Below are 27,991 nucleotides of genomic sequence, written 5' to 3' on the forward strand. Positions count from 1 at the left end.
GCACGTGGACCAACTCTGTGGCTGATAGCCAGCTTCAGGTCTGGCCCAAGGCTCTTGCACAGCGAGCCTGGATAGCTCAGTCGGTAGAGCATCAGACTTTTAATCTGAGGGTCCAGGGTTCAAGTCCCTGTTCGGGCGCTGCTCGCTTTATTATGCTAAAACCACGAGTTCAGCGCCGTACAATCAACACTGGAAAGCTTTACTTGACTCAAAAGATAGTAGATAAGCGGGACGGCTTCCCTGCAAACCTTTTAGATATGCCGAACGGTTCTTAGCTGCCAAAAAATGTCTCCCGTATCTATGTGTAAAGAAACAAGATCATTTATAACGTCACCCCCTTTTCTTTCTAGACCTTAGACCAATGGTGCACACACCAGAGTTTGAGGGATATTGAATGTTTAAAGAGAATCCACCGTTAATGCCTCCTGTATTCACGGAAACAAATAGCATACGTGCAGAAGAATCGAGACACCGCCGCCTCTAAACACCAGCCAGCAATCCGCGGATGTACGGTAACGCACAGACGTCCAGACATTTCCTGAGTAACGGATATAGTGGTATCTCTACAATGCATCATGCAAATAAGGGAGTCATTTCATTTGCAGAAACATAGGCAAAACAGCATGGCCCGTACGGGGATCGAACCCGCGACCTTGGCGTTATTAGCACCACGCTCTAACCAACTGAGCTAACCGGCCACGTCGGCAGGCTTGGCAAAACAGAGGACCGTGGAAAAAACTCCAGAGTAAATGAACGTTTGGCATCAGCTATCAACAGTCTCAAGCTGTAAAACAAGCATGCCCTGTATGAGGGTCGAACTCACAACCTTCAGATTATGAGACTGACGCGCTACCTACTGCGCTAACAAGGCAAACGCTGGCTGGTGCCGGTTGCTGAAGCATCGTAAAGGACAAATAAAGGACATCCATCGTAAAGGACAAATTTCCTTCAGCATGGGTAAAAGGCAACCCTGCTTTTCCAGGGACCTGTTTTACCAATGCTCTAAAAAGAAGCTTGCATTGGCCGGGAATCGAACCCGGGCCTCCCGCGTGGCAGGCGAGAATTCTACCACTGAACCACCAATGCATCTGCAACGGCCCACTTGAAAATCCATAGAGATTCGAGTGGTCGGAAAGAAGATTTTTCCCCCTGAACAGAAAGTTATGGAAGCGGTGGTTGGGGGATCAATCAGTTAGTTGCTTATACGTGTAGCTGTAAAAGAAGCGTGCCCTGTGCGAGGACCTGACTCTCGAACTTCAGATTATGAGACCGACATTGTGGAAATGGTTGTCAACCAGAAACTCAAGGTGTTCTAGATGTAATGTAAGTGCACGTGGACCAACTCTGTGGCTGATAGCCAGCTTCAGGTCTGGCCCAAGGCTCTTGCACAGCGAGCCTGGATAGCTCAGTCGGTAGAGCATCAGACTTTTAATCTGAGGGTCCAGGGTTCAAGTCCCTGTTCGGGCGCTGCTCGCTTTATTATGCTAAAACCACGAGTTCAGCGCCGTACAATCAACACTGGAAAGCTTTACTTGACTCAAAAGATAGTAGATAAGCGGGACGGCTTCCCTGCAAACCTTTTAGATATGCCGAACGGTTCTTAGCTGCCAAAAAATGTCTCCCGTATCTATGTGTAAAGAAACAAGATCATTTATAACGTCACCCCCTTTTCTTTCTAGACCTTAGACCAATGGTGCACACACCAGAGTTTGAGGGATATTGAATGTTTAAAGAGAATCCACCGTTAATGCCTCCTGTATTCACGGAAACAAATAGCATACGTGCAGAAGAATCGAGACACCGCCGCCTCTAAACACCAGCCAGCAATCCGCGGATGTACGGTAACGCACAGACGTCCAGACATTTCCTGAGTAACGGATATAGTGGTATCTCTACAATGCATCATGCAAATAAGGGAGTCATTTCATTTGCAGAAACGTAGGCAAAACAGCATGGCCCGTACGGGGATCGAACCCGCGACCTTGGCGTTATTAGCACCACGCTCTAACCAACTGAGCTAACCGGCCACGTCGGCAGGCTCAGCAAAACAGAGGACCGTGGAAAAAACTCCAGAGTAAATGAACGTTTGGCATCAGCTATCAACAGTCTCAAGCTGTAAAACAAGCATGCCCTGTATGAGGGTCGAACTCACAACCTTCAGATTATGAGACTGACGCGCTACCTACTGCGCTAACAAGGCAAACGCTGGCTGGTGCTGGTTGCTGAAGCATCGTAAAGGACAAATAAAGGACATCCATCGTAAAGGACAAATTTCCTTCAGCATGGGTAAAAGGCAACCCTGCTTTTCCAGGGACCTGTTTTACCAATGCTCTAAAAAGAAGCTTGCATTGGCCGGGAATCGAACCCGGGCCTCCCGCGTGGCAGGCGAGAATTCTACCACTGAACCACCAATGCATCTGCAACGGCCCACTTGAAAATCCATAGAGATTCGAGTGGTCGGAAAGAAGATTTTTCCCCCTGAACAGAAAGTTATGGAAGCGGTGGTTGGGGGATCAATCAGTTAGTTGCTTATACGTGTAGCTGTAAAAGAAGCGTGCCCTGTGCGAGGACCTGACTCTCGACCTTCAGATTATGAGACCGACATTGTGGAAATGGTTGTCAACCAGAAACTCAAGGTGTCCTAGATGTAATGTAAGTGCACGTGGACCAACTCTGTGGCTGATAGCCAGCTTCAGGTCTGGCCCAAGGCTCTTGCACAGCGAGCCTGGATAGCTCAGTCGGTAGAGCATCAGACTTTTAATCTGAGGGTCCAGGGTTCAAGTCCCTGTTCGGGCGCTGCTCGCTTTATTATGCTAAAACCACGAGTTCAGCGCCGTACAATCAACACTGGAAAGCTTTACTTGACTCAAAAGATAGTAGATAAGCGGGACGGCTTCCCTGCAAACCTTTTAGATATGCCGAACGGTTCTTAGCTGCCAAAAAATGTCTCCCGTATCTATGTGTAAAGAAACAAGATCATTTATAACGTCACCCCCTTTTCTTTCTAGACCTTAGACCAATGGTGCACACACCAGAGTTTGAGGGATATTGAATGTTTAAAGAGAATCCACCGTTAATGCCTCCTGTATTCACGGAAACAAATAGCATACGTGCAGAAGAATCGAGACACCGCCGCCTCTAAACACCAGCCAGCAATCCGCGGATGTACGGTAACGCACAGACGTCCAGACATTTCCTGAGTAACGGATATAGTGGTATCTCTACAATGCATCATGCAAATAAGGGAGTCATTTCATTTGCAGAAACATAGGCAAAACAGCATGGCCCGTACGGGGATCGAACCCGCGACCTTGGCGTTATTAGCACCACGCTCTAACCAACTGAGCTAACCGGCCACGTCGGCAGGCTCGGCAAAACAGAGGACCGTGGAAAAAACTCCAGAGTAAATGAACGTTTGGCATCAGCTATCAACAGTCTCAAGCTGTAAAACAAGCATGCCCTGTATGAGGGTCGAACTCACAACCTTCAGATTATGAGACTGACGCGCTACCTACTGCGCTAACAAGGCAAACGCTGGCTGGTGCCGGTTGCTGAAGCATCGTAAAGGACAAATAAAGGACATCCATCGTAAAGGACAAATTTCCTTCAGCATGGTAAAAGGCAACGCTGCTTTTCCAGGGACCTGTTTTACCAATGCTCTAAAAAGAAGCTTGCATTGGCCGGGAATCGAACCCGGGCCTCCCGCGTGGCAGGCGAGAATTCTACCACTGAACCACCAATGCATCTGCAACGGCCCACTTGAAAATCCATAGAGATTCGAGTGGTCGGAAAGAAGATTTTTCCCCCTGAACAGAAAGTTATGGAAGCGGTGGTTGGGGGATCAATCAGTTAGTTGCTTATACGTGTAGCTGTAAAAGAAGCGTGCCCTGTGCGAGGACCTGACTCTCGACCTTCAGATTATGAGACCGACATTGTGGAAATGGTTGTCAACCAGAAACTCAAGGTGTCCTAGATGTAATGTAAGTGCACGTGGACCAACTCTGTGGCTGATAGCCAGCTTCAGGTCTGGCCCAAGGCTCTTGCACAGCGAGCCTGGATAGCTCAGTCGGTAGAGCATCAGACTTTTAATCTGAGGGTCCAGGGTTCAAGTCCCTGTTCGGGCGCTGCTCGCTTTATTATGCTAAAACCACGAGTTCAGCGCCGTACAATCAACACTGGAAAGCTTTACTTGACTCAAAAGATAGTAGATAAGCGGGACGGCTTCCCTGCAAACCTTTTAGATATGCCGAACGGTTCTTAGCTGCCAAAAAATGTCTCCCGTATCTATGTGTAAAGAAACAAGATCATTTATAACGTCACCCCCTTTTCTTTCTAGACCTTAGACCAATAGTGCACACACCAGAGTTTGAGGGATATTGAATGTTTAAAGAGAATCCACCGTTAATGCCTCCTGTATTCACGGAAACAAATAGCATACGTGCAGAAGAATCGAGACACCGCCGCCTCTAAACACCAGCCAGCAATCCGCGGATGTACGGTAACGCACAGACGTCCAGACATTTCCTGAGTAACGGATATAGTGGTATCTCTACAATGCATCATGCAAATAAGGGAGTCATTTCATTTGCAGAAACGTAGGCAAAACAGCATGGCCCGTACGGGGATCGAACCCGCGACCTTGGCGTTATTAGCACCACGCTCTAACCAACTGAGCTAACCGGCCACGTCGGCAGGCTCAGCAAAACAGAGGACCGTGGAAAAAACTCCAGAGTAAATGAACGTTTGGCATCAGCTATCAACAGTCTCAAGCTGTAAAACAAGCATGCCCTGTATGAGGGTCGAACTCACAACCTTCAGATTATGAGACTGACGCGCTACCTACTGCGCTAACAAGGCAAACGCTGGCTGGTGCCGGTTGCTGAAGCATCGTAAAGGACAAATAAAGGACATCCATCGTAAAGGACAAATTTCCTTCAGCATGGGTAAAAGGCAACCCTGCTTTTCCAGGGACCTGTTTTACCAATGCTCTAAAAAGAAGCTTGCATTGGCCGGGAATCGAACCCGGGCCTCCCGCGTGGCAGGCGAGAATTCTACCACTGAACCACCAATGCATCTGCAACGGCCCACTTGAAAATCCATAGAGATTCGAGTGGTCGGAAAGAAGATTTTTCCCCCTGAACAGAAAGTTATGGAAGCGGTGGTTGGGGGATCAATCAGTTAGTTGCTTATACGTGTAGCTGTAAAAGAAGCGTGCCCTGTGCGAGGACCTGACTCTCGACCTTCAGATTATGAGACCGACATTGTGGAAATGGTTGTCAACCAGAAACTCAAGGTGTCCTAGATGTAATGTAAGTGCACGTGGACCAACTCTGTGGCTGATAGCCAGCTTCAGGTCTGGCCCAAGGCTCTTGCACAGCGAGCCTGGATAGCTCAGTCGGTAGAGCATCAGACTTTTAATCTGAGGGTCCAGGGTTCAAGTCCCTGTTCGGGCGCTGCTCGCTTTATTATGCTAAAACCACGAGTTCAGCGCCGTACAATCAACACTGGAAAGCTTTACTTGACTCAAAAGATAGTAGATAAGCGGGACGGCTTCCCTGCAAACCTTTTAGATATGCCGAACGGTTCTTAGCTGCCAAAAAATGTCTCCCGTATCTATGTGTAAAGAAACAAGATCATTTATAACGTCACCCCCTTTTCTTTCTAGACCTTAGACCAATGGTGCACACACCAGAGTTTGAGGGATATTGAATGTTTAAAGAGAATCCACCGTTAATGCCTCCTGTATTCACGGAAACAAATAGCATACGTGCAGAAGAATCGAGACACCGCCGCCTCTAAACACCAGCCAGCAATCCGCGGATGTACGGTAACGCACAGACGTCCAGACATTTCCTGAGTAACGGATATAGTGGTATCTCTACAATGCATCATGCAAATAAGGGAGTCATTTCATTTGCAGAAACATAGGCAAAACAGCATGGCCCGTACGGGGATCGAACCCGCGACCTTGGCGTTATTAGCACCACGCTCTAACCAACTGAGCTAACCGGCCACGTCGGCAGGCTTGGCAAAACAGAGGACCGTGGAAAAAACTCCAGAGTAAATGAACGTTTGGCATCAGCTATCAACAGTCTCAAGCTGTAAAACAAGCATGCCCTGTATGAGGGTCGAACTCACAACCTTCAGATTATGAGACTGACGCGCTACCTACTGCGCTAACAAGGCAAACGCTGGCTGGTGCCGGTTGCTGAAGCATCGTAAAGGACAAATAAAGGACATCCATCGTAAAGGACAAATTTCCTTCAGCATGGTAAAAGGCAACGCTGCTTTTCCAGGGACCTGTTTTACCAATGCTCTAAAAAGAAGCTTGCATTGGCCGGGAATCGAACCCGGGCCTCCCGCGTGGCAGGCGAGAATTCTACCACTGAACCACCAATGCATCTGCAACGGCCCACTTGAAAATCCATAGAGATTCGAGTGGTCGGAAAGAAGATTTTTCCCCCTGAACAGAAAGTTATGGAAGCGGTGGTTGGGGGATCAATCAGTTAGTTGCTTATACGTGTAGCTGTAAAAGAAGCGTGCCCTGTGCGAGGACCTGACTCTCGACCTTCAGATTATGAGACCGACATTGTGGAAATGGTTGTCAACCAGAAACTCAAGGTGTCCTAGATGTAATGTAAGTGCACGTGGACCAACTCTGTGGCTGATAGCCAGCTTCAGGTCTGGCCCAAGGCTCTTGCACAGCGAGCCTGGATAGCTCAGTCGGTAGAGCATCAGACTTTTAATCTGAGGGTCCAGGGTTCAAGTCCCTGTTCGGGCGCTGCTCGCTTTATTATGCTAAAACCACGAGTTCAGCGCCGTACAATCAACACTGGAAAGCTTTACTTGACTCAAAAGATAGTAGATAAGCGGGACGGCTTCCCTGCAAACCTTTTAGATATGCCGAACGGTTCTTAGCTGCCAAAAAATGTCTCCCGTATCTATGTGTAAAGAAACAAGATCATTTATAACGTCACCCCCTTTTCTTTCTAGACCTTAGACCAATGGTGCACACACCAGAGTTTGAGGGATATTGAATGTTTAAAGAGAATCCACCGTTAATGCCTCCTGTATTCACGGAAACAAATAGCATACGTGCAGAAGAATCGAGACACCGCCGCCTCTAAACACCAGCCAGCAATCCGCGGATGTACGGTAACGCACAGACGTCCAGACATTTCCTGAGTAACGGATATAGTGGTATCTCTACAATGCATCATGCAAATAAGGGAGTCATTTCATTTGCAGAAACGTAGGCAAAACAGCATGGCCCGTACGGGGATCGAACCCGCGACCTTGGCGTTATTAGCACCACGCTCTAACCAACTGAGCTAACCGGCCACGTCGGCAGGCTCAGCAAAACAGAGGACCGTGGAAAAAACTCCAGAGTAAATGAACGTTTGGCATCAGCTATCAACAGTCTCAAGCTGTAAAACAAGCATGCCCTGTATGAGGGTCGAACTCACAACCTTCAGATTATGAGACTGACGCGCTATCTACTGCGCTAACAAGGCAAACGCTGGCTGGTGCCGGTTGCTGAAGCATCGTAAAGGACAAATAAAGGACATCCATCGTAAAGGACAAATTTCCTTCAGCATGGGTAAAAGGCAACCCTGCTTTTCCAGGGACCTGTTTTACCAATGCTCTAAAAAGAAGCTTGCATTGGCCGGGAATCGAACCCGGGCCTCCCGCGTGGCAGGCGAGAATTCTACCACTGAACCACCAATGCATCTGCAACGGCCCACTTGAAAATCCATAGAGATTCGAGTGGTCGGAAAGAAGATTTTTCCCCCTGAACAGAAAGTTATGGAAGCGGTGGTTGGGGGATCAATCAGTTAGTTGCTTATACGTGTAGCTGTAAAAGAAGCGTGCCCTGTGCGAGGACCTGACTCTCGACCTTCAGATTATGAGACCGACATTGTGGAAATGGTTGTCAACCAGAAACTCAAGGTGTCCTAGATGTAATGTAAGTGCACGTGGACCAACTCTGTGGCTGATAGCCAGCTTCAGGTCTGGCCCAAGGCTCTTGCACAGCGAGCCTGGATAGCTCAGTCGGTAGAGCATCAGACTTTTAATCTGAGGGTCCAGGGTTCAAGTCCCTGTTCGGGCGCTGCTCGCTTTATTATGCTAAAACCACGAGTTCAGCGCCGTACAATCAACACTGGAAAGCTTTACTTGACTCAAAAGATAGTAGATAAGCGGGACGGCTTCCCTGCAAACCTTTTAGATATGCCGAACGGTTCTTAGCTGCCAAAAAATGTCTCCCGTATCTATGTGTAAAGAAACAAGATCATTTATAACGTCACCCCCTTTTCTTTCTAGACCTTAGACCAATGGTGCACACACCAGAGTTTGAGGGATATTGAATGTTTAAAGAGAATCCACCGTTAATGCCTCCTGTATTCACGGAAACAAATAGCATACGTGCAGAAGAATCGAGACACCGCCGCCTCTAAACACCAGCCAGCAATCCGCGGATGTACGGTAACGCACAGACGTCCAGACATTTCCTGAGTAACGGATATAGTGGTATCTCTACAATGCATCATGCAAATAAGGGAGTCATTTCATTTGCAGAAACATAGGCAAAACAGCATGGCCCGTACGGGGATCGAACCCGCGACCTTGGCGTTATTAGCACCACGCTCTAACCAACTGAGCTAACCGGCCACGTCGGCAGGCTTGGCAAAACAGAGGACCGTGGAAAAAACTCCAGAGTAAATGAACGTTTGGCATCAGCTATCAACAGTCTCAAGCTGTAAAACAAGCATGCCCTGTATGAGGGTCGAACTCACAACCTTCAGATTATGAGACTGACGCGCTACCTACTGCGCTAACAAGGCAAACGCTGGCTGGTGCCGGTTGCTGAAGCATCGTAAAGGACAAATAAAGGACATCCATCGTAAAGGACAAATTTCCTTCAGCATGGTAAAAGGCAACGCTGCTTTTCCAGGGACCTGTTTTACCAATGCTCTAAAAAGAAGCTTGCATTGGCCGGGAATCGAACCCGGGCCTCCCGCGTGGCAGGCGAGAATTCTACCACTGAACCACCAATGCATCTGCAACGGCCCACTTGAAAATCCATAGAGATTCGAGTGGTCGGAAAGAAGATTTTTCCCCCTGAACAGAAAGTTATGGAAGCGGTGGTTGGGGGATCAATCAGTTAGTTGCTTATACGTGTAGCTGTAAAAGAAGCGTGCCCTGTGCGAGGACCTGACTCTCGACCTTCAGATTATGAGACCGACATTGTGGAAATGGTTGTCAACCAGAAACTCAAGGTGTCCTAGATGTAATGTAAGTGCACGTGGACCAACTCTGTGGCTGATAGCCAGCTTCAGGTCTGGCCCAAGGCTCTTGCACAGCGAGCCTGGATAGCTCAGTCGGTAGAGCATCAGACTTTTAATCTGAGGGTCCAGGGTTCAAGTCCCTGTTCGGGCGCTGCTCGCTTTATTATGCTAAAACCACGAGTTCAGCGCCGTACAATCAACACTGGAAAGCTTTACTTGACTCAAAAGATAGTAGATAAGCGGGACGGCTTCCCTGCAAACCTTTTAGATATGCCGAACGGTTCTTAGCTGCCAAAAAATGTCTCCCGTATCTATGTGTAAAGAAACAAGATCATTTATAACGTCACCCCCTTTTCTTTCTAGACCTTAGACCAATGGTGCACACACCAGAGTTTGAGGGATATTGAATGTTTAAAGAGAATCCACCGTTAATGCCTCCTGTATTCACGGAAACAAATAGCATACGTGCAGAAGAATCGAGACACCGCCGCCTCTAAACACCAGCCAGCAATCCGCGGATGTACGGTAACGCACAGACGTCCAGACATTTCCTGAGTAACGGATATAGTGGTATCTCTACAATGCATCATGCAAATAAGGGAGTCATTTCATTTGCAGAAACGTAGGCAAAACAGCATGGCCCGTACGGGGATCGAACCCGCGACCTTGGCGTTATTAGCACCACGCTCTAACCAACTGAGCTAACCGGCCACGTCGGCAGGCTCAGCAAAACAGAGGACCGTGGAAAAAACTCCAGAGTAAATGAACGTTTGGCATCAGCTATCAACAGTCTCAAGCTGTAAAACAAGCATGCCCTGTATGAAGGTCGAACTCACGACCTTCAGATTATGAGACTGACGCGCTACCTACTGCGCTAACAAGGCAAACGCTGGCTGGTGCCGGTTGCTGAAGCATCGTAAAGGACAAATAAAGGACATCCATCGTAAAGGACAAATTTCCTTCAGCATGGGTAAAAGGCAACCCTGCTTTTCCAGGGACCTGTTTTACCAATGCTCTAAAAAGAAGCTTGCATTGGCCGGGAATCGAACCCGGGCCTCCCGCGTGGCAGGCGAGAATTCTACCACTGAACCACCAATGCATCTGCAACGGCCCACTTGAAAATCCATAGAGATTCGAGTGGTCGGAAAGAAGATTTTTCCCCCTGAACAGAAAGTTATGGAAGCGGTGGTTGGGGGATCAATCAGTTAGTTGCTTATACGTGTAGCTGTAAAAGAAGCGTGCCCTGTGCGAGGACCTGACTCTCGACCTTCAGATTATGAGACCGACATTGTGGAAATGGTTGTCATTTGTCAACCAGAAACTCAAGGTGTCCTAGATGTAATGTAAGTGCACGTGGACCAACTCTGTGGCTGATAGCCAGCTTCAGGTCTGGCCCAAGGCTCTTGCACAGCGAGCCTGGATAGCTCAGTCGGTAGAGCATCAGACTTTTAATCTGAGGGTCCAGGGTTCAAGTCCCTGTTCGGGCGCTGCTCGCTTTATTATGCTAAAACCACGAGTTCAGCGCCGTACAATCAACACTGGAAAGCTTTACTTGACTCAAAAGATAGTAGATAAGCGGGACGGCTTCCCTGCAAACCTTTTAGATATGCCGAACGGTTCTTAGCTGCCAAAAAATGTCTCCCGTATCTATGTGTAAAGAAACAAGATCATTTATAACGTCACCCCCTTTTCTTTCTAGACCTTAGACCAATAGTGCACACACCAGAGTTTGAGGGATATTGAATGTTTAAAGAGAATCCACCGTTAATGCCTCCTGTATTCACGGAAACAAATAGCATACGTGCAGAAGAATCGAGACAACGCCGCCTCTCAACACAAGCCAGCAATCCGCGGATGTACAGTAACGCACAGACGTCCAGACATTTCCTGAGTAACGGATATAGTGGTATCTCTACAATGCATCATGCAAATAAGGGAGTCATTTCATTTGCAGAAACATAGGCAAAACAGCATGGCCCGTACGGGGATCGAACCCGCGACCTTGGCGTTATTAGCACCACGCTCTAACCAACTGAGCTAACCGGCCACGTCGGCAGGCTCGGCAAAACAGAGGACCGTGGAAAAAACTCCAGAGTAAATGAACGTTTGGCATCAGCTATCAACAGTCTCAAGCTGTAAAACAAGCATGCCCTGTATGAGGGTCGAACTCACAACCTTCAGATTATGAGACTGACGCGCTACCTACTGCGCTAACAAGGCAAACGCTGGCTGGTGCCGGTTGCTGAAGCATCGTAAAGGACAAATAAAGGACATCCATCGTAAAGGACAAATTTCCTTCAGCATGGGTAAAAGGCAACCCTGCTTTTCCAGGGACCTGTTTTACCAATGCTCTAAAAAGAAGCTTGCATTGGCCGGGAATCGAACCCGGGCCTCCCGCGTGGCAGGCGAAAATTCTACCACTGAACCACCAATGCATCTGCAACGGCCCACTTGAAAATCCATAGAGATTCGAGTGGTCGGAAAGAAGATTTTTCCCCCTGAACAGAAAGTTATGGAAGCGGTGGTTGGGGGATCAATCAGTTAGTTGCTTATACGTGTAGCTGTAAAAGAAGCGTGCCCTGTGCGAGGACCTGACTCTCGACCTTCAGATTATGAGACCGACATTGTGGAAATGGTTGTCATTTGTCAACCAGAAACTCAAGGTGTCCTAGATGTAATGTAAGTGCACGTGGACCAACTCTGTGGCTGATAGCCAGCTTCAGGTCTGGCCCAAGGCTCTTGCACAGCGAGCCTGGATAGCTCAGTCGGTAGAGCATCAGACTTTTAATCTGAGGGTCCAGGGTTCAAGTCCCTGTTCGGGCGCTGCTCGCTTTATTATGCTAAAACCACGAGTTCAGCGCCGTACAATCAACACTGGAAAGCTTTACTTGACTCAAAAGATAGTAGATAAGCGGGACGGCTTCCCTGCAAACCTTTTAGATATGCCGAACGGTTCTTAGCTGCCAAAAAATGTCTCCCGTATCTATGTGTAAAGAAACAAGATCATTTATAACGTCACCCCCTTTTCTTTCTAGACCTTAGACCAATGGTGCACACACCAGAGTTTGAGGGATATTGAATGTTTAAAGAGAATCCACCGTTAATGCCTCCTGTATTCACGGAAACAAATAGCATACGTGCAGAAGAATCGAGACACCGCCGCCTCTAAACACCAGCCAGCAATCCGCGGATGTACGGTAACGCACAGACGTCCAGACATTTCCTGAGTAACGGATATAGTGGTATCTCTACAATGCATCATGCAAATAAGGGAGTCATTTCATTTGCAGAAACATAGGCAAAACAGCATGGCCCGTACGGGGATCGAACCCGCGACCTTGGCGTTATTAGCACCACGCTCTAACCAACTGAGCTAACCGGCCACGTCGGCAGGCTCGGACGCAGGCTCGGATTGAGGACCGTGGAAAAAACTCCAGAGTAAATGAACGTTTGGCATCAGCTATCAACAGTCTCAAGCTGTAAAACAAGCATGCCCTGTATGAAGGTCGAACTCACGACCTTCAGATTATGAGACTGACGCGCTACCTACTGCGCTAACAAGGCAAACGCTGGCTGGTGCCGGTTGCTGAAGCATCGTAAAGGACAAATAAAGGACATCCATCGTAAAGGACAAATTTCCTTCAGCATGGGTAAAAGGCAACCCTGCTTTTCCAGGGACCTGTTTTACCAATGCTCTAAAAAGAAGCTTGCATTGGCCGGGAATCGAACCCGGGCCTCCCGCGTGGCAGGCGAGAATTCTACCACTGAACCACCAATGCATCTGCAACGGCCCACTTGAAAATCCATAGAGATTCGAGTGGTCGGAAAGAAGATTTTTCCCCCTGAACAGAAAGTTATGGAAGCGGTGGTTGGGGGATCAATCAGTTAGTTGCTTATACGTGTAGCTGTAAAAGAAGCGTGCCCTGTGCGAGGACCTGACTCTCGAACTTCAGATTATGAGACCGACATTGTGGAAATGGTTGTCATTTGTCAACCAGAAACTCAAGGTGTCCTAGATGTAATGTAAGTGCACGTGGACCAACTCTGTGGCTGATAGCCAGCTTCAGGTCTGGCCCAAGGCTCTTGCACAGCGAGCCTGGATAGCTCAGTCGGTAGAGCATCAGACTTTTAATCTGAGGGTCCAGGGTTCAAGTCCCTGTTCGGGCGCTGCTCGCTTTATTATGCTAAAACCACGAGTTCAGCGCCGTACAATCAACACTGGAAAGCTTTACTTGACTCAAAAGATAGTAGATAAGCGGGACGGCTTCCCTGCAAACCTTTTAGATATGCCGAACGGTTCTTAGCTGCCAAAAAATGTCTCCCGTATCTATGTGTAAAGAAACAAGATCATTTATAACGTCACCCCCTTTTCTTTCTAGACCTTAGACCAATGGTGCACACACCAGAGTTTGAGGGATATTGAATGTTTAAAGAGAATCCACCGTTAATGCCTCCTGTATTCACGGAAACAAATAGCATACGTGCAGAAGAATCGAGACACCGCCGCCTCTAAACACCAGCCAGCAATCCGCGGATGTACGGTAACGCACAGACGTCCAGACATTTCCTGAGTAACGGATATAGTGGTATCTCTACAATGCATCATGCAAATAAGGGAGTCATTTCATTTGCAGAAACATAGGCAAAACAGCATGGCCCGTACGGGGATCGAACCCGCGACCTTGGCGTTATTAGCACCACGCTCTAACCAACTGAGCTAACCGGCCACGTCGGCAGGCTCGGCAAAACAGAGGACCGTGGAAAAAACTCCAGAGTAAATGAACGTTTGGCATCAGCTATCAACAGTCTCAAGCTGTAAAACAAGCATGCCCTGTATGAGGGTCGAACTCACAACCTTCAGATTATGAGACTGACGCGCTACCTACTGCGCTAACAAGGCAAACGCTGGCTGGTGCCGGTTGCTGAAGCATCGTAAAGGACAAATAAAGGACATCCATCGTAAAGGACAAATTTCCTTCAGCATGGGTAAAAGGCAACCCTGCTTTTCCAGGGACCTGTTTTACCAATGCTCTAAAAAGAAGCTTGCATTGGCCGGGAATCGAACCCGGGCCTCCCGCGTGGCAGGCGAGAATTCTACCACTGAACCACCAATGCATCTGCAACGGCCCACTTGAAAATCCATAGAGATTCGAGTGGTCGGAAAGAAGATTTTTCCCCCTGAACAGAAAGTTATGGAAGCGGTGGTTGGGGGATCAATCAGTTAGTTGCTTATACGTGTAGCTGTAAAAGAAGCGTGCCCTGTGCGAGGACCTGACTCTCGAACTTCAGATTATGAGACCGACATTGTGGAAATGGTTGTCAACCAGAAACTCAAGGTGTTCTAGATGTAATGTAAGTGCACGTGGACCAACTCTGTGGCTGATAGCCAGCTTCAGGTCTGGCCCAAGGCTCTTGCACAGCGAGCCTGGATAGCTCAGTCGGTAGAGCATCAGACTTTTAATCTGAGGGTCCAGGGTTCAAGTCCCTGTTCGGGCGCTGCTCGCTTTATTATGCTAAAACCACGAGTTCAGCGCCGTACAATCAACACTGGAAAGCTTTACTTGACTCAAAAGATAGTAGATAAGCGGGACGGCTTCCCTGCAAACCTTTTAGATATGCCGAACGGTTCTTAGCTGCCAAAAAATGTCTCCCGTATCTATGTGTAAAGAAACAAGATCATTTATAACGTCACCCCCTTTTCTTTCTAGACCTTAGACCAATGGTGCACACACCAGAGTTTGAGGGATATTGAATGTTTAAAGAGAATCCACCGTTAATGCCTCCTGTATTCACGGAAACAAATAGCATACGTGCAGAAGAATCGAGACACCGCCGCCTCTAAACACCAGCCAGCAATCCGCGGATGTACGGTAACGCACAGACGTCCAGACATTTCCTGAGTAACGGATATAGTGGTATCTCTACAATGCATCATGCAAATAAGGGAGTCATTTCATTTGCAGAAACGTAGGCAAAACAGCATGGCCCGTACGGGGATCGAACCCGCGACCTTGGCGTTATTAGCACCACGCTCTAACCAACTGAGCTAACCGGCCACGTCGGCAGGCTCAGCAAAACAGAGGACCGTGGAAAAAACTCCAGAGTAAATGAACGTTTGGCATCAGCTATCAACAGTCTCAAGCTGTAAAACAAGCATGCCCTGTATGAGGGTCGAACTCACAACCTTCAGATTATGAGACTGACGCGCTACCTACTGCGCTAACAAGGCAAACGCTGGCTGGTGCTGGTTGCTGAAGCATCGTAAAGGACAAATAAAGGACATCCATCGTAAAGGACAAATTTCCTTCAGCATGGGTAAAAGGCAACCCTGCTTTTCCAGGGACCTGTTTTACCAATGCTCTAAAAAGAAGCTTGCATTGGCCGGGAATCGAACCCGGGCCTCCCGCGTGGCAGGCGAGAATTCTACCACTGAACCACCAATGCATCTGCAACGGCCCACTTGAAAATCCATAGAGATTCGAGTGGTCGGAAAGAAGATTTTTCCCCCTGAACAGAAAGTTATGGAAGCGGTGGTTGGGGGATCAATCAGTTAGTTGCTTATACGTGTAGCTGTAAAAGAAGCGTGCCCTGTGCGAGGACCTGACTCTCGACCTTCAGATTATGAGACCGACATTGTGGAAATGGTTGTCAACCAGAAACTCAAGGTGTCCTAGATGTAATGTAAGTGCACGTGGACCAACTCTGTGGCTGATAGCCAGCTTCAGGTCTGGCCCAAGGCTCTTGCACAGCGAGCCTGGATAGCTCAGTCGGTAGAGCATCAGACTTTTAATCTGAGGGTCCAGGGTTCAAGTCCCTGTTCGGGCGCTGCTCGCTTTATTATGCTAAAACCACGAGTTCAGCGCCGTACAATCAACACTGGAAAGCTTTACTTGACTCAAAAGATAGTAGATAAGCGGGACGGCTTCCCTGCAAACCTTTTAGATATGCCGAACGGTTCTTAGCTGCCAAAAAATGTCTCCCGTATCTATGTGTAAAGAAACAAGATCATTTATAACGTCACCCCCTTTTCTTTCTAGACCTTAGACCAATGGTGCACACACCAGAGTTTGAGGGATATTGAATGTTTAAAGAGAATCCACCGTTAATGCCTCCTGTATTCACGGAAACAAATAGCATACGTGCAGAAGAATCGAGACACCGCCGCCTCTAAACACCAGCCAGCAATCCGCGGATGTACGGTAACGCACAGACGTCCAGACATTTCCTGAGTAACGGATATAGTGGTATCTCTACAATGCATCATGCAAATAAGGGAGTCATTTCATTTGCAGAAACATAGGCAAAACAGCATGGCCCGTACGGGGATCGAACCCGCGACCTTGGCGTTATTAGCACCACGCTCTAACCAACTGAGCTAACCGGCCACGTCGGCAGGCTCGGCAAAACAGAGGACCGTGGAAAAAACTCCAGAGTAAATGAACGTTTGGCATCAGCTATCAACAGTCTCAAGCTGTAAAACAAGCATGCCCTGTATGAGGGTCGAACTCACAACCTTCAGATTATGAGACTGACGCGCTACCTACTGCGCTAACAAGGCAAACGCTGGCTGGTGCCGGTTGCTGAAGCATCGTAAAGGACAAATAAAGGACATCCATCGTAAAGGACAAATTTCCTTCAGCATGGTAAAAGGCAACGCTGCTTTTCCAGGGACCTGTTTTACCAATGCTCTAAAAAGAAGCTTGCATTGGCCGGGAATCGAACCCGGGCCTCCCGCGTGGCAGGCGAGAATTCTACCACTGAACCACCAATGCATCTGCAACGGCCCACTTGAAAATCCATAGAGATTCGAGTGGTCGGAAAGAAGATTTTTCCCCCTGAACAGAAAGTTATGGAAGCGGTGGTTGGGGGATCAATCAGTTAGTTGCTTATACGTGTAGCTGTAAAAGAAGCGTGCCCTGTGCGAGGACCTGACTCTCGACCTTCAGATTATGAGACCGACATTGTGGAAATGGTTGTCAACCAGAAACTCAAGGTGTCCTAGATGTAATGTAAGTGCACGTGGACCAACTCTGTGGCTGATAGCCAGCTTCAGGTCTGGCCCAAGGCTCTTGCACAGCGAGCCTGGATAGCTCAGTCGGTAGAGCATCAGACTTTTAATCTGAGGGTCCAGGGTTCAAGTCCCTGTTCGGGCGCTGCTCGCTTTATTATGCTAAAACCACGAGTTCAGCGCCGTACAATCAACACTGGAAAGCTTTACTTGACTCAAAAGATAGTAGATAAGCGGGACGGCTTCCCTGCAAACCTTTTAGATATGCCGAACGGTTCTTAGCTGCCAAAAAATGTCTCCCGTATCTATGTGTAAAGAAACAAGATCATTTATAACGTCACCCCCTTTTCTTTCTAGACCTTAGACCAATAGTGCACACACCAGAGTTTGAGGGATATTGAATGTTTAAAGAGAATCCACCGTTAATGCCTCCTGTATTCACGGAAACAAATAGCATACGTGCAGAAGAATCGAGACACCGCCGCCTCTAAACACCAGCCAGCAATCCGCGGATGTACGGTAACGCACAGACGTCCAGACATTTCCTGAGTAACGGATATAGTGGTATCTCTACAATGCATCATGCAAATAAGGGAGTCATTTCATTTGCAGAAACGTAGGCAAAACAGCATGGCCCGTACGGGGATCGAACCCGCGACCTTGGCGTTATTAGCACCACGCTCTAACCAACTGAGCTAACCGGCCACGTCGGCAGGCTCAGCAAAACAGAGGACCGTGGAAAAAACTCCAGAGTAAATGAACGTTTGGCATCAGCTATCAACAGTCTCAAGCTGTAAAACAAGCATGCCCTGTATGAGGGTCGAACTCACAACCTTCAGATTATGAGACTGACGCGCTACCTACTGCGCTAACAAGGCAAACGCTGGCTGGTGCCGGTTGCTGAAGCATCGTAAAGGACAAATAAAGGACATCCATCGTAAAGGACAAATTTCCTTCAGCATGGGTAAAAGGCAACCCTGCTTTTCCAGGGACCTGTTTTACCAATGCTCTAAAAAGAAGCTTGCATTGGCCGGGAATCGAACCCGGGCCTCCCGCGTGGCAGGCGAGAATTCTACCACTGAACCACCAATGCATCTGCAACGGCCCACTTGAAAATCCATAGAGATTCGAGTGGTCGGAAAGAAGATTTTTCCCCCTGAACAGAAAGTTATGGAAGCGGTGGTTGGGGGATCAATCAGTTAGTTGCTTATACGTGTAGCTGTAAAAGAAGCGTGCCCTGTGCGAGGACCTGACTCTCGACCTTCAGATTATGAGACCGACATTGTGGAAATGGTTGTCAACCAGAAACTCAAGGTGTCCTAGATGTAATGTAAGTGCACGTGGACCAACTCTGTGGCTGATAGCCAGCTTCAGGTCTGGCCCAAGGCTCTTGCACAGCGAGCCTGGATAGCTCAGTCGGTAGAGCATCAGACTTTTAATCTGAGGGTCCAGGGTTCAAGTCCCTGTTCGGGCGCTGCTCGCTTTATTATGCTAAAACCACGAGTTCAGCGCCGTACAATCAACACTGGAAAGCTTTACTTGACTCAAAAGATAGTAGATAAGCGGGACGGCTTCCCTGCAAACCTTTTAGATATGCCGAACGGTTCTTAGCTGCCAAAAAATGTCTCCCGTATCTATGTGTAAAGAAACAAGATCATTTATAACGTCACCCCCTTTTCTTTCTAGACCTTAGACCAATGGTGCACACACCAGAGTTTGAGGGATATTGAATGTTTAAAGAGAATCCACCGTTAATGCCTCCTGTATTCACGGAAACAAATAGCATACGTGCAGAAGAATCGAGACACCGCCGCCTCTAAACACCAGCCAGCAATCCGCGGATGTACGGTAACGCACAGACGTCCAGACATTTCCTGAGTAACGGATATAGTGGTATCTCTACAATGCATCATGCAAATAAGGGAGTCATTTCATTTGCAGAAACATAGGCAAAACAGCATGGCCCGTACGGGGATCGAACCCGCGACCTTGGCGTTATTAGCACCACGCTCTAACCAACTGAGCTAACCGGCCACGTCGGCAGGCTTGGCAAAACAGAGGACCGTGGAAAAAACTCCAGAGTAAATGAACGTTTGGCATCAGCTATCAACAGTCTCAAGCTGTAAAACAAGCATGCCCTGTATGAGGGTCGAACTCACAACCTTCAGATTATGAGACTGACGCGCTACCTACTGCGCTAACAAGGCAAACGCTGGCTGGTGCCGGTTGCTGAAGCATCGTAAAGGACAAATAAAGGACATCCATCGTAAAGGACAAATTTCCTTCAGCATGGTAAAAGGCAACGCTGCTTTTCCAGGGACCTGTTTTACCAATGCTCTAAAAAGAAGCTTGCATTGGCCGGGAATCGAACCCGGGCCTCCCGCGTGGCAGGCGAGAATTCTACCACTGAACCACCAATGCATCTGCAACGGCCCACTTGAAAATCCATAGAGATTCGAGTGGTCGGAAAGAAGATTTTTCCCCCTGAACAGAAAGTTATGGAAGCGGTGGTTGGGGGATCAATCAGTTAGTTGCTTATACGTGTAGCTGTAAAAGAAGCGTGCCCTGTGCGAGGACCTGACTCTCGACCTTCAGATTATGAGACCGACATTGTGGAAATGGTTGTCAACCAGAAACTCAAGGTGTCCTAGATGTAATGTAAGTGCACGTGGACCAACTCTGTGGCTGATAGCCAGCTTCAGGTCTGGCCCAAGGCTCTTGCACAGCGAGCCTGGATAGCTCAGTCGGTAGAGCATCAGACTTTTAATCTGAGGGTCCAGGGTTCAAGTCCCTGTTCGGGCGCTGCTCGCTTTATTATGCTAAAACCACGAGTTCAGCGCCGTACAATCAACACTGGAAAGCTTTACTTGACTCAAAAGATAGTAGATAAGCGGGACGGCTTCCCTGCAAACCTTTTAGATATGCCGAACGGTTCTTAGCTGCCAAAAAATGTCTCCCGTATCTATGTGTAAAGAAACAAGATCATTTATAACGTCACCCCCTTTTCTTTCTAGACCTTAGACCAATGGTGCACACACCAGAGTTTGAGGGATATTGAATGTTTAAAGAGAATCCACCGTTAATGCCTCCTGTATTCACGGAAACAAATAGCATACGTGCAGAAGAATCGAGACACCGCCGCCTCTAAACACCAGCCAGCAATCCGCGGATGTACGGTAACGCACAGACGTCCAGACATTTCCTGAGTAACGGATATAGTGGTATCTCTACAATGCATCATGCAAATAAGGGAGTCATTTCATTTGCAGAAACGTAGGCAAAACAGCATGGCCCGTACGGGGATCGAACCCGCGACCTTGGCGTTATTAGCACCACGCTCTAACCAACTGAGCTAACCGGCCACGTCGGCAGGCTCAGCAAAACAGAGGACCGTGGAAAAAACTCCAGAGTAAATGAACGTTTGGCATCAGCTATCAACAGTCTCAAGCTGTAAAACAAGCATGCCCTGTATGAGGGTCGAACTCACAACCTTCAGATTATGAGACTGACGCGCTATCTACTGCGCTAACAAGGCAAACGCTGGCTGGTGCCGGTTGCTGAAGCATCGTAAAGGACAAATAAAGGACATCCATCGTAAAGGACAAATTTCCTTCAGCATGGGTAAAAGGCAACCCTGCTTTTCCAGGGACCTGTTTTACCAATGCTCTAAAAAGAAGCTTGCATTGGCCGGGAATCGAACCCGGGCCTCCCGCGTGGCAGGCGAGAATTCTACCACTGAACCACCAATGCATCTGCAACGGCCCACTTGAAAATCCATAGAGATTCGAGTGGTCGGAAAGAAGATTTTTCCCCCTGAACAGAAAGTTATGGAAGCGGTGGTTGGGGGATCAATCAGTTAGTTGCTTATACGTGTAGCTGTAAAAGAAGCGTGCCCTGTGCGAGGACCTGACTCTCGACCTTCAGATTATGAGACCGACATTGTGGAAATGGTTGTCAACCAGAAACTCAAGGTGTCCTAGATGTAATGTAAGTGCACGTGGACCAACTCTGTGGCTGATAGCCAGCTTCAGGTCTGGCCCAAGGCTCTTGCACAGCGAGCCTGGATAGCTCAGTCGGTAGAGCATCAGACTTTTAATCTGAGGGTCCAGGGTTCAAGTCCCTGTTCGGGCGCTGCTCGCTTTATTATGCTAAAACCACGAGTTCAGCGCCGTACAATCAACACTGGAAAGCTTTACTTGACTCAAAAGATAGTAGATAAGCGGGACGGCTTCCCTGCAAACCTTTTAGATATGCCGAACGGTTCTTAGCTGCCAAAAAATGTCTCCCGTATCTATGTGTAAAGAAACAAGATCATTTATAACGTCACCCCCTTTTCTTTCTAGACCTTAGACCAATGGTGCACACACCAGAGTTTGAGGGATATTGAATGTTTAAAGAGAATCCACCGTTAATGCCTCCTGTATTCACGGAAACAAATAGCATACGTGCAGAAGAATCGAGACACCGCCGCCTCTAAACACCAGCCAGCAATCCGCGGATGTACGGTAACGCACAGACGTCCAGACATTTCCTGAGTAACGGATATAGTGGTATCTCTACAATGCATCATGCAAATAAGGGAGTCATTTCATTTGCAGAAACATAGGCAAAACAGCATGGCCCGTACGGGGATCGAACCCGCGACCTTGGCGTTATTAGCACCACGCTCTAACCAACTGAGCTAACCGGCCACGTCGGCAGGCTTGGCAAAACAGAGGACCGTGGAAAAAACTCCAGAGTAAATGAACGTTTGGCATCAGCTATCAACAGTCTCAAGCTGTAAAACAAGCATGCCCTGTATGAGGGTCGAACTCACAACCTTCAGATTATGAGACTGACGCGCTACCTACTGCGCTAACAAGGCAAACGCTGGCTGGTGCCGGTTGCTGAAGCATCGTAAAGGACAAATAAAGGACATCCATCGTAAAGGACAAATTTCCTTCAGCATGGTAAAAGGCAACGCTGCTTTTCCAGGGACCTGTTTTACCAATGCTCTAAAAAGAAGCTTGCATTGGCCGGGAATCGAACCCGGGCCTCCCGCGTGGCAGGCGAGAATTCTACCACTGAACCACCAATGCATCTGCAACGGCCCACTTGAAAATCCATAGAGATTCGAGTGGTCGGAAAGAAGATTTTTCCCCCTGAACAGAAAGTTATGGAAGCGGTGGTTGGGGGATCAATCAGTTAGTTGCTTATACGTGTAGCTGTAAAAGAAGCGTGCCCTGTGCGAGGACCTGACTCTCGACCTTCAGATTATGAGACCGACATTGTGGAAATGGTTGTCAACCAGAAACTCAAGGTGTCCTAGATGTAATGTAAGTGCACGTGGACCAACTCTGTGGCTGATAGCCAGCTTCAGGTCTGGCCCAAGGCTCTTGCACAGCGAGCCTGGATAGCTCAGTCGGTAGAGCATCAGACTTTTAATCTGAGGGTCCAGGGTTCAAGTCCCTGTTCGGGCGCTGCTCGCTTTATTATGCTAAAACCACGAGTTCAGCGCCGTACAATCAACACTGGAAAGCTTTACTTGACTCAAAAGATAGTAGATAAGCGGGACGGCTTCCCTGCAAACCTTTTAGATATGCCGAACGGTTCTTAGCTGCCAAAAAATGTCTCCCGTATCTATGTGTAAAGAAACAAGATCATTTATAACGTCACCCCCTTTTCTTTCTAGACCTTAGACCAATGGTGCACACACCAGAGTTTGAGGGATATTGAATGTTTAAAGAGAATCCACCGTTAATGCCTCCTGTATTCACGGAAACAAATAGCATACGTGCAGAAGAATCGAGACACCGCCGCCTCTAAACACCAGCCAGCAATCCGCGGATGTACGGTAACGCACAGACGTCCAGACATTTCCTGAGTAACGGATATAGTGGTATCTCTACAATGCATCATGCAAATAAGGGAGTCATTTCATTTGCAGAAACGTAGGCAAAACAGCATGGCCCGTACGGGGATCGAACCCGCGACCTTGGCGTTATTAGCACCACGCTCTAACCAACTGAGCTAACCGGCCACGTCGGCAGGCTCAGCAAAACAGAGGACCGTGGAAAAAACTCCAGAGTAAATGAACGTTTGGCATCAGCTATCAACAGTCTCAAGCTGTAAAACAAGCATGCCCTGTATGAGGGTCGAACTCACAACCTTCAGATTATGAGACTGACGCGCTATCTACTGCGCTAACAAGGCAAACGCTGGCTGGTGCCGGTTGCTGAAGCATCGTAAAGGACAAATAAAGGACATCCATCGTAAAGGACAAATTTCCTTCAGCATGGGTAAAAGGCAACCCTGCTTTTCCAGGGACCTGTTTTACCAATGCTCTAAAAAGAAGCTTGCATTGGCCGGGAATCGAACCCGGGCCTCCCGCGTGGCAGGCGAGAATTCTACCACTGAACCACCAATGCATCTGCAACGGCCCACTTGAAAATCCATAGAGATTCGAGTGGTCGGAAAGAAGATTTTTCCCCCTGAACAGAAAGTTATGGAAGCGGTGGTTGGGGGATCAATCAGTTAGTTGCTTATACGTGTAGCTGTAAAAGAAGCGTGCCCTGTGCGAGGACCTGACTCTCGACCTTCAGATTATGAGACCGACATTGTGGAAATGGTTGTCAACCAGAAACTCAAGGTGTCCTAGATGTAATGTAAGTGCACGTGGACCAACTCTGTGGCTGATAGCCAGCTTCAGGTCTGGCCCAAGGCTCTTGCACAGCGAGCCTGGATAGCTCAGTCGGTAGAGCATCAGACTTTTAATCTGAGGGTCCAGGGTTCAAGTCCCTGTTCGGGCGCTGCTCGCTTTATTATGCTAAAACCACGAGTTCAGCGCCGTACAATCAACACTGGAAAGCTTTACTTGACTCAAAAGATAGTAGATAAGCGGGACGGCTTCCCTGCAAACCTTTTAGATATGCCGAACGGTTCTTAGCTGCCAAAAAATGTCTCCCGTATCTATGTGTAAAGAAACAAGATCATTTATAACGTCACCCCCTTTTCTTTCTAGACCTTAGACCAATGGTGCACACACCAGAGTTTGAGGGATATTGAATGTTTAAAGAGAATCCACCGTTAATGCCTCCTGTATTCACGGAAACAAATAGCATACGTGCAGAAGAATCGAGACACCGCCGCCTCTAAACACCAGCCAGCAATCCGCGGATGTACGGTAACGCACAGACGTCCAGACATTTCCTGAGTAACGGATATAGTGGTATCTCTACAATGCATCATGCAAATAAGGGAGTCATTTCATTTGCAGAAACATAGGCAAAACAGCATGGCCCGTACGGGGATCGAACCCGCGACCTTGGCGTTATTAGCACCACGCTCTAACCAACTGAGCTAACCGGCCACGTCGGCAGGCTCGGACGCAGGCTCGGATTGAGGACCGTGGAAAAAACTCCAGAGTAAATGAACGTTTGGCATCAGCTATCAACAGTCTCAAGCTGTAAAACAAGCATGCCCTGTATGAAGGTCGAACTCACGACCTTCAGATTATGAGACTGACGCGCTACCTACTGCGCTAACAAGGCAAACGCTGGCTGGTGCCGGTTGCTGAAGCATCGTAAAGGACAAATAAAGGACATCCATCGTAAAGGACAAATTTCCTTCAGCATGGGTAAAAGGCAACCCTGCTTTTCCAGGGACCTGTTTTACCAATGCTCTAAAAAGAAGCTTGCATTGGCCGGGAATCGAACCCGGGCCTCCCGCGTGGCAGGCGAGAATTCTACCACTGAACCACCAATGCATCTGCAACGGCCCACTTGAAAATCCATAGAGATTCGAGTGGTCGGAAAGAAGATTTTTCCCCCTGAACAGAAAGTTATGGAAGCGGTGGTTGGGGGATCAATCAGTTAGTTGCTTATACGTGTAGCTGTAAAAGAAGCGTGCCCTGTGCGAGGACCTGACTCTCGACCTTCAGATTATGAGACCGACATTGTGGAAATGGTTGTCATTTGTCAACCAGAAACTCAAGGTGTCCTAGATGTAATGTAAGTGCACGTGGACCAACTCTGTGGCTGATAGCCAGCTTCAGGTCTGGCCCAAGGCTCTTGCACAGCGAGCCTGGATAGCTCAGTCGGTAGAGCATCAGACTTTTAATCTGAGGGTCCAGGGTTCAAGTCCCTGTTCGGGCGCTGCTCGCTTTATTATGCTAAAACCACGAGTTCAGCGCCGTACAATCAACACTGGAAAGCTTTACTTGACTCAAAAGATAGTAGATAAGCGGGACGGCTTCCCTGCAAACCTTTTAGATATGCCGAACGGTTCTTAGCTGCCAAAAAATGTCTCCCGTATCTATGTGTAAAGAAACAAGATCATTTATAACGTCACCCCCTTTTCTTTCTAGACCTTAGACCAATAGTGCACACACCAGAGTTTGAGGGATATTGAATGTTTAAAGAGAATCCACCGTTAATGCCTCCTGTATTCACGGAAACAAATAGCATACGTGCAGAAGAATCGAGACAACGCCGCCTCTCAACACAAGCCAGCAATCCGCGGATGTACAGTAACGCACAGACGTCCAGACATTTCCTGAGTAACGGATATAGTGGTATCTCTACAATGCATCATGCAAATAAGGGAGTCATTTCATTTGCAGAAACATAGGCAAAACAGCATGGCCCGTACGGGGATCGAACCCGCGACCTTGGCGTTATTAGCACCACGCTCTAACCAACTGAGCTAACCGGCCACGTCGGCAGGCTCGGCAAAACAGAGGACCGTGGAAAAAACTCCAGAGTAAATGAACGTTTGGCATCAGCTATCAACAGTCTCAAGCTGTAAAACAAGCATGCCCTGTATGAGGGTCGAACTCACAACCTTCAGATTATGAGACTGACGCGCTACCTACTGCGCTAACAAGGCAAACGCTGGCTGGTGCCGGTTGCTGAAGCATCGTAAAGGACAAATAAAGGACATCCATCGTAAAGGACAAATTTCCTTCAGCATGGGTAAAAGGCAACCCTGCTTTTCCAGGGACCTGTTTTACCAATGCTCTAAAAAGAAGCTTGCATTGGCCGGGAATCGAACCCGGGCCTCCCGCGTGGCAGGCGAGAATTCTACCACTGAACCACCAATGCATCTGCAACGGCCCACTTGAAAATCCATAGAGATTCGAGTGGTCGGAAAGAAGATTTTTCCCCCTGAACAGAAAGTTATGGAAGCGGTGGTTGGGGGATCAATCAGTTAGTTGCTTATACGTGTAGCTGTAAAAGAAGCGTGCCCTGTGCGAGGACCTGACTCTCGACCTTCAGATTATGAGACCGACATTGTGGAAATGGTTGTCATTTGTCAACCAGAAACTCAAGGTGTCCTAGATGTAATGTAAGTGCACGTGGACCAACTCTGTGGCTGATAGCCAGCTTCAGGTCTGGCCCAAGGCTCTTGCACAGCGAGCCTGGATAGCTCAGTCGGTAGAGCATCAGACTTTTAATCTGAGGGTCCAGGGTTCAAGTCCCTGTTCGGGCGCTGCTCGCTTTATTATGCTAAAACCACGAGTTCAGCGCCGTACAATCAACACTGGAAAGCTTTACTTGACTCAAAAGATAGTAGATAAGCGGGACGGCTTCCCTGCAAACCTTTTAGATATGCCGAACGGTTCTTAGCTGCCAAAAAATGTCTCCCGTATCTATGTGTAAAGAAACAAGATCATTTATAACGTCACCCCCTTTTCTTTCTAGACCTTAGACCAATGGTGCACACACCAGAGTTTGAGGGATATTGAATGTTTAAAGAGAATCCACCGTTAATGCCTCCTGTATTCACGGAAACAAATAGCATACGTGCAGAAGAATCGAGACACCGCCGCCTCTAAACACCAGCCAGCAATCCGCGGATGTACGGTAACGCACAGACGTCCAGACATTTCCTGAGTAACGGATATAGTGGTATCTCTACAATGCATCATGCAAATAAGGGAGTCATTTCATTTGCAGAAACATAGGCAAAACAGCATGGCCCGTACGGGGATCGAACCCGCGACCTTGGCGTTATTAGCACCACGCTCTAACCAACTGAGCTAACCGGCCACGTCGGCAGGCTCGGACGCAGGCTCGGATTGAGGACCGTGGAAAAAACTCCAGAGTAAATGAACGTTTGGCATCAGCTATCAACAGTCTCAAGCTGTAAAACAAGCATGCCCTGTATGAAGGTCGAACTCACGACCTTCAGATTATGAGACTGACGCGCTACCTACTGCGCTAACAAGGCAAACGCTGGCTGGTGCCGGTTGCTGAAGCATCGTAAAGGACAAATAAAGGACATCCATCGTAAAGGACAAATTTCCTTCAGCATGGGTAAAAGGCAACCCTGCTTTTCCAGGGACCTGTTTTACCAATGCTCTAAAAAGAAGCTTGCATTGGCCGGGAATCGAACCCGGGCCTCCCGCGTGGCAGGCGAGAATTCTACCACTGAACCACCAATGCATCTGCAACGGCCCACTTGAAAATCCATAGAGATTCGAGTGGTCGGAAAGAAGATTTTTCCCCCTGAACAGAAAGTTATGGAAGCGGTGGTTGGGGGATCAATCAGTTAGTTGCTTATACGTGTAGCTGTAAAAGAAGCGTGCCCTGTGCGAGGACCTGACTCTCGAACTTCAGATTATGAGACCGACATTGTGGAAATGGTTGTCATTTGTCAACCAGAAACTCAAGGTGTCCTAGATGTAATGTAAGTGCACGTGGACCAACTCTGTGGC

At 48.1% G+C, this 27,991-nt stretch overlaps 31 non-coding genes across 31 annotated transcripts; 21 read left to right on the forward strand and 10 right to left on the reverse strand.

The window, feature by feature from the left end:
* Nucleotides 1-65: 65 nt before the first annotated feature.
* On the forward strand, nucleotides 66-138 carry TRNAK-UUU (transfer RNA lysine (anticodon UUU)). The gene has a single exon. It is a non-coding gene; the product is annotated as a tRNA-Lys (tRNA).
* Nucleotides 139-624: 486 nt separating this feature from the next.
* On the reverse strand, nucleotides 625-698 carry TRNAI-AAU (transfer RNA isoleucine (anticodon AAU)). The gene has a single exon. It is a non-coding gene; the product is annotated as a tRNA-Ile (tRNA).
* A 696-nt stretch (nucleotides 699-1,394) lies between these two features.
* On the forward strand, nucleotides 1,395-1,467 carry TRNAK-UUU (transfer RNA lysine (anticodon UUU)). Its single transcript has one exon. It is a non-coding gene; the product is annotated as a tRNA-Lys (tRNA).
* A 486-nt stretch (nucleotides 1,468-1,953) lies between these two features.
* TRNAI-AAU (transfer RNA isoleucine (anticodon AAU)) lies at nucleotides 1,954-2,027 on the reverse strand. Its single transcript has one exon. It is a non-coding gene; the product is annotated as a tRNA-Ile (tRNA).
* Nucleotides 2,028-2,723: 696 nt separating this feature from the next.
* TRNAK-UUU (transfer RNA lysine (anticodon UUU)) lies at nucleotides 2,724-2,796 on the forward strand. Its single transcript has one exon. It is a non-coding gene; the product is annotated as a tRNA-Lys (tRNA).
* A 486-nt stretch (nucleotides 2,797-3,282) lies between these two features.
* On the reverse strand, nucleotides 3,283-3,356 carry TRNAI-AAU (transfer RNA isoleucine (anticodon AAU)). The gene has a single exon. It is a non-coding gene; the product is annotated as a tRNA-Ile (tRNA).
* Nucleotides 3,357-4,051: 695 nt separating this feature from the next.
* On the forward strand, nucleotides 4,052-4,124 carry TRNAK-UUU (transfer RNA lysine (anticodon UUU)). Its single transcript has one exon. It is a non-coding gene; the product is annotated as a tRNA-Lys (tRNA).
* Nucleotides 4,125-4,610: 486 nt separating this feature from the next.
* On the reverse strand, nucleotides 4,611-4,684 carry TRNAI-AAU (transfer RNA isoleucine (anticodon AAU)). The gene has a single exon. It is a non-coding gene; the product is annotated as a tRNA-Ile (tRNA).
* Nucleotides 4,685-5,380: 696 nt separating this feature from the next.
* On the forward strand, nucleotides 5,381-5,453 carry TRNAK-UUU (transfer RNA lysine (anticodon UUU)). Its single transcript has one exon. It is a non-coding gene; the product is annotated as a tRNA-Lys (tRNA).
* Nucleotides 5,454-5,939: 486 nt separating this feature from the next.
* On the reverse strand, nucleotides 5,940-6,013 carry TRNAI-AAU (transfer RNA isoleucine (anticodon AAU)). Its single transcript has one exon. It is a non-coding gene; the product is annotated as a tRNA-Ile (tRNA).
* Nucleotides 6,014-6,708: 695 nt separating this feature from the next.
* Nucleotides 6,709-6,781, forward strand: TRNAK-UUU (transfer RNA lysine (anticodon UUU)). Its single transcript has one exon. It is a non-coding gene; the product is annotated as a tRNA-Lys (tRNA).
* A 486-nt stretch (nucleotides 6,782-7,267) lies between these two features.
* Nucleotides 7,268-7,341, reverse strand: TRNAI-AAU (transfer RNA isoleucine (anticodon AAU)). The gene has a single exon. It is a non-coding gene; the product is annotated as a tRNA-Ile (tRNA).
* A 696-nt stretch (nucleotides 7,342-8,037) lies between these two features.
* Nucleotides 8,038-8,110, forward strand: TRNAK-UUU (transfer RNA lysine (anticodon UUU)). Its single transcript has one exon. It is a non-coding gene; the product is annotated as a tRNA-Lys (tRNA).
* A 486-nt stretch (nucleotides 8,111-8,596) lies between these two features.
* On the reverse strand, nucleotides 8,597-8,670 carry TRNAI-AAU (transfer RNA isoleucine (anticodon AAU)). The gene has a single exon. It is a non-coding gene; the product is annotated as a tRNA-Ile (tRNA).
* Nucleotides 8,671-9,365: 695 nt separating this feature from the next.
* On the forward strand, nucleotides 9,366-9,438 carry TRNAK-UUU (transfer RNA lysine (anticodon UUU)). Its single transcript has one exon. It is a non-coding gene; the product is annotated as a tRNA-Lys (tRNA).
* A 486-nt stretch (nucleotides 9,439-9,924) lies between these two features.
* On the reverse strand, nucleotides 9,925-9,998 carry TRNAI-AAU (transfer RNA isoleucine (anticodon AAU)). Its single transcript has one exon. It is a non-coding gene; the product is annotated as a tRNA-Ile (tRNA).
* Nucleotides 9,999-10,701: 703 nt separating this feature from the next.
* Nucleotides 10,702-10,774, forward strand: TRNAK-UUU (transfer RNA lysine (anticodon UUU)). The gene has a single exon. It is a non-coding gene; the product is annotated as a tRNA-Lys (tRNA).
* A 486-nt stretch (nucleotides 10,775-11,260) lies between these two features.
* TRNAI-AAU (transfer RNA isoleucine (anticodon AAU)) lies at nucleotides 11,261-11,334 on the reverse strand. Its single transcript has one exon. It is a non-coding gene; the product is annotated as a tRNA-Ile (tRNA).
* Nucleotides 11,335-12,037: 703 nt separating this feature from the next.
* On the forward strand, nucleotides 12,038-12,110 carry TRNAK-UUU (transfer RNA lysine (anticodon UUU)). Its single transcript has one exon. It is a non-coding gene; the product is annotated as a tRNA-Lys (tRNA).
* A 486-nt stretch (nucleotides 12,111-12,596) lies between these two features.
* On the reverse strand, nucleotides 12,597-12,670 carry TRNAI-AAU (transfer RNA isoleucine (anticodon AAU)). The gene has a single exon. It is a non-coding gene; the product is annotated as a tRNA-Ile (tRNA).
* Nucleotides 12,671-13,381: 711 nt separating this feature from the next.
* Nucleotides 13,382-13,454, forward strand: TRNAK-UUU (transfer RNA lysine (anticodon UUU)). The gene has a single exon. It is a non-coding gene; the product is annotated as a tRNA-Lys (tRNA).
* A 1,256-nt stretch (nucleotides 13,455-14,710) lies between these two features.
* On the forward strand, nucleotides 14,711-14,783 carry TRNAK-UUU (transfer RNA lysine (anticodon UUU)). Its single transcript has one exon. It is a non-coding gene; the product is annotated as a tRNA-Lys (tRNA).
* Nucleotides 14,784-16,039: 1,256 nt separating this feature from the next.
* On the forward strand, nucleotides 16,040-16,112 carry TRNAK-UUU (transfer RNA lysine (anticodon UUU)). The gene has a single exon. It is a non-coding gene; the product is annotated as a tRNA-Lys (tRNA).
* Nucleotides 16,113-17,367: 1,255 nt separating this feature from the next.
* TRNAK-UUU (transfer RNA lysine (anticodon UUU)) lies at nucleotides 17,368-17,440 on the forward strand. The gene has a single exon. It is a non-coding gene; the product is annotated as a tRNA-Lys (tRNA).
* Nucleotides 17,441-18,696: 1,256 nt separating this feature from the next.
* TRNAK-UUU (transfer RNA lysine (anticodon UUU)) lies at nucleotides 18,697-18,769 on the forward strand. Its single transcript has one exon. It is a non-coding gene; the product is annotated as a tRNA-Lys (tRNA).
* A 1,255-nt stretch (nucleotides 18,770-20,024) lies between these two features.
* TRNAK-UUU (transfer RNA lysine (anticodon UUU)) lies at nucleotides 20,025-20,097 on the forward strand. The gene has a single exon. It is a non-coding gene; the product is annotated as a tRNA-Lys (tRNA).
* A 1,256-nt stretch (nucleotides 20,098-21,353) lies between these two features.
* TRNAK-UUU (transfer RNA lysine (anticodon UUU)) lies at nucleotides 21,354-21,426 on the forward strand. Its single transcript has one exon. It is a non-coding gene; the product is annotated as a tRNA-Lys (tRNA).
* Nucleotides 21,427-22,681: 1,255 nt separating this feature from the next.
* Nucleotides 22,682-22,754, forward strand: TRNAK-UUU (transfer RNA lysine (anticodon UUU)). Its single transcript has one exon. It is a non-coding gene; the product is annotated as a tRNA-Lys (tRNA).
* Nucleotides 22,755-24,010: 1,256 nt separating this feature from the next.
* TRNAK-UUU (transfer RNA lysine (anticodon UUU)) lies at nucleotides 24,011-24,083 on the forward strand. The gene has a single exon. It is a non-coding gene; the product is annotated as a tRNA-Lys (tRNA).
* Nucleotides 24,084-25,354: 1,271 nt separating this feature from the next.
* TRNAK-UUU (transfer RNA lysine (anticodon UUU)) lies at nucleotides 25,355-25,427 on the forward strand. The gene has a single exon. It is a non-coding gene; the product is annotated as a tRNA-Lys (tRNA).
* Nucleotides 25,428-26,690: 1,263 nt separating this feature from the next.
* TRNAK-UUU (transfer RNA lysine (anticodon UUU)) lies at nucleotides 26,691-26,763 on the forward strand. The gene has a single exon. It is a non-coding gene; the product is annotated as a tRNA-Lys (tRNA).
* The last annotated feature ends 1,228 nt before the right edge of the window (nucleotides 26,764-27,991 follow it).

This window comes from Spea bombifrons, chromosome 4 (assembly GCF_027358695.1).
Source record: "Spea bombifrons isolate aSpeBom1 chromosome 4, aSpeBom1.2.pri, whole genome shotgun sequence".
Classification (NCBI taxonomy): domain Eukaryota; kingdom Metazoa; phylum Chordata; class Amphibia; order Anura; family Pelobatidae; genus Spea; species Spea bombifrons.